The 3,446-nt window shown below is 44.4% G+C and overlaps 1 pseudogene; it reads right to left on the bottom strand.

Annotated features, from left to right (window-relative positions):
- Nucleotides 1-2,823: 2,823 nt before the first annotated feature.
- Nucleotides 2,824-2,943, bottom strand: LOC134946397 (5S ribosomal RNA; annotated as a pseudogene).
- Nucleotides 2,944-3,446: the final 503 nt, after the last annotated feature.

Raw genomic sequence — 3,446 nt, 5'->3', positions numbered from 1 at the left:
TTTTGGTATGAACTTTACCATTTTTAAAAATATTTATTTTCTTTTGCAGCACGTCCATTACGACACATCCAGGCTGAAGAACTGAAGACTTGACGACACAGAAAGGTGCAAGGGTACAGCATGAAAAGAGAAGTGAATGAGGAGCCTGGCATAGAGCTAGCAAGGGATACTCTATCAGTAAGTGTGGCTTACCTACACACCAACTTTTTTTTTTTTTTACTAATATATATATATATATATATATATTTTTAATCTAGGTTAGGAAGAGAGTGTCACAACTAAGGGCTGGAGCTGACGGGAGGAAGCCTCAGTTGTAGGGGCTGAGGTAAACTTAAACTTGGAGGGTTGGATCAGACCCCTAGACATGCAGATGAGCTACAGTATAAATGCCCGAAGATGTGACCACGACAAATTGAAGTCAATGGATTTTATTGAGCACAGTTCTTGAAACACAGCAGTAATACTTTGCACAAATATAATGAATACAGAAATTACCATAGTTCCTTAACGTTTTGCAGAATGGTAGATGTCACAGGGCACTGGTAATATCAGGTACAGTTCTTATAGACCAGGAGTTGGTATGTCCTTAACCAGAGAACCCGTCTGCAGAATACTGAAGTAGAATTAAGGAACTAGCCAGCAGATGTTCCTTAGAAACTGGCAATACTGGATAATGTGGTAAACTGCTGGGCGTACCGGACAGAACCGGTCAGATGACCAAATAACAAGTACTGTGCTGGTATGATGCTTGAGTGCGATGAAACAATAATTAAACAGCGACAGAACACTGTTATTATGAGGAGACGAATCACCACTGTAAGCTTGGCGCTGGAAACTGGTGTAACATTAGCCAGGAGTATCAAAGGCAAAGCACTGGGGAGTCAGGCGGCACCGCAAGGTGAAAGGCTGGTGCGGGTCTCTAGTGGAGGTTGAGAGCAGGAGCTATAAACCTGTAACAGCAATGTCCACAGCAAGGAGAGACCTGGTAACACAAGGTTTGACAACCAAAGCACTGACAGATTCTAGGCCCAGACACAGGATATTTATACCTGCAGGGAAGCAGGCATTGGCTGAGCAATCATGCAGGTTTCAGTGGAGCAGCGGATTGGAGCAGAGTTAATCATATGACTAAAACCAACATGGCTGCGCCCATGCAGCATTTGGAGGGAAAAGTTAGTTTGAGAAAACCATGTGGAAGGTTCAGTAGTAATGGCGGCGGATGCTGCAGAGAGCAAGAGCTGCCACACAGACCACTTGTACACTGTACTCCCAAGCGACATCAGAAACCATAGCAGACAGTAGACGCTATCCTGAAGACTCTGTGAATTGTACACATAGGAGCGGTGGTGGAGGCCACGGCGGGCTGGAGACGCCAATCTGAAACAACATAAGGCCGCTGTGACAGCACTTGCGGGATTATGGATCTCAGCTACAAAGCTGAGATCCGGCCCTGGAATGCTGAGCCAGCCTCAGGAGACATTTGGATGGTAAGTAATGGCGTCCAATTACCCGGATCGTGACAGAGAGTTGTGAAGTATGAAGGGACAGGGTTAGTCATCAATATGGCAGTATTTGAAAGTAACTCACCATTTACTTTTTTGATCTCCTTTTACTTCAAACTATGGCAGAGGTTCCCAAACGTGGTCCTCAAGGCACACCAGCGGTCCAGGATTTAAGTTTATCCATGGCTCAGAGCAGATGGTTAACTCAAGATGACAAAGGTCCTACTAATTAAGTCAACAGTGGCAAAGCATGGATATACCTAAAACCAAGAGCATTGTGGTGTCTCGAGGACCGTGTTTGGGAACCTAAACTATGGTGAATACTCACTAATTGTTGTATTTAGCATTTACTGCCATTAGGCCATTTATCGTAAAAAGTAATTTTTACAAACATGTCCGATTGCATTTTCAAAAATAGTCTACTGAAGGAAGTACACATCACCATCAGGGCCAGCGACGGGGGGAGGGGCAAAGGGGTCACCTGTACCGGGCACCATTTCTTTTATAGCGCAGCAAATTGCACATATATATATATATATATATATATATATAAAACACTCACTTCTCCAGCGATGCAGAAAAAGTAGACAAGCCAGCACTCACGTGTAGATGAAAGAAAAGCAGGATTTATTCCTTAACCAAACGGCATGGTGAAGTACAGCAAATACAGCAAACACAGCCCGACAGCTGTTTCAACCAACCAACTGGTCTTCCTCAGGGGCTAACCGCACTGTTGTCAGAACATGGAATATAAGCCTCAAATGGCACCACAATCAACCCAGCAGCATCAGGACATGTGCTGAGACAAGTCCGGACATGACTAATGCATCCCCTGCTGTCTCCTCCCACTCCATGACACTGGTAACTAAGCTAAACAAACCCGGTGTCATGCATAGCAATGGCTCCGAGCACGGCAAAACGTGCGGCGGGTGGTCTCAGCAGCCTGACTAGTAAATAGCATGCTAATAGTGAGGGGAATTGCAAGGACGCTGTATATCAAAACAGAAGTGAATGAAATGAAGTGATGTGTTTAAAAAAGTAAAAGGAATAGTGCTGAAGCTGAGCAGAACAGGGTTCCCTGAAAGTGCTGGCTAGAAAGTGCAAGGTGCAAGGTGCAAAAAGCAAGAAGGACTGACAGGTCTAATAGAAATAATAGCAGGTGACACAAGGACAACCCTCAAAACAACCTACTGCAAAGCAATGCCCACTTGTTACGGCAATCAATATAAATAATATATGTGCAAAAAGAATCCAAACTGTCCTATTGGGGAGAAAACCCACAGAATGCACAATGTCCGCTGCCTTGTGGTATTGAGTGAGTGATGTACAGCTCCCAGTATTCCCAGATTGTCACCGATACTGGTACTGACTGGGCCCAACACTGCTTAGTTTCCAAGATCAGCCGGAATTGTGCGTTTGCCAGTGTGGTATGGCTGTAAATATCACTAGACCAACATATGTTGTCTACTGGGGAATCCCATATAGGCAGCTGGAATCTGATACTGCTAAATACAACACCAAAGATGGACAATAAGCTGCACATAGGGAGCAAGAGAGGGTCTGCATGGTGGATGTAAAAAGCGAGGGTGAAAGGAAAGATGTCACTGCTAGTGAAGTGGGGACCTGTCAGGATCGAGTCTCTAGATATATAAAGACACACAGCTGTGTCTGACAGCACATAGCATGCAAAGAACATCAATGACAGGACACACGGTGGTGTCTAAGAAAATTAAACCAAACAGCGGAATGCAGAGTCCAACAAAATGTCACTATAATATGTCACAGGAAACAACCTAAACGAAAATCTCCATTGAGGCCAATCGGAGTAAGGCAATTAAGTCTATGTATCCATTGTAGTTCTCGTTGTAGCAAAATTCTGTCCCAATCACCCCCACATTGTAGGGGCGGTATGTGATCAGTGATACAACATTTGAGCTGGTTAAC

Source organism: Pseudophryne corroboree, chromosome 7, assembly GCF_028390025.1.
Source record: "Pseudophryne corroboree isolate aPseCor3 chromosome 7, aPseCor3.hap2, whole genome shotgun sequence".
NCBI lineage: Eukaryota > Metazoa > Chordata > Amphibia > Anura > Myobatrachidae > Pseudophryne > Pseudophryne corroboree.
Note: the sequence above shows the minus strand (reverse complement) of the source record. Positions and strands in the feature narration are given on the sequence as shown.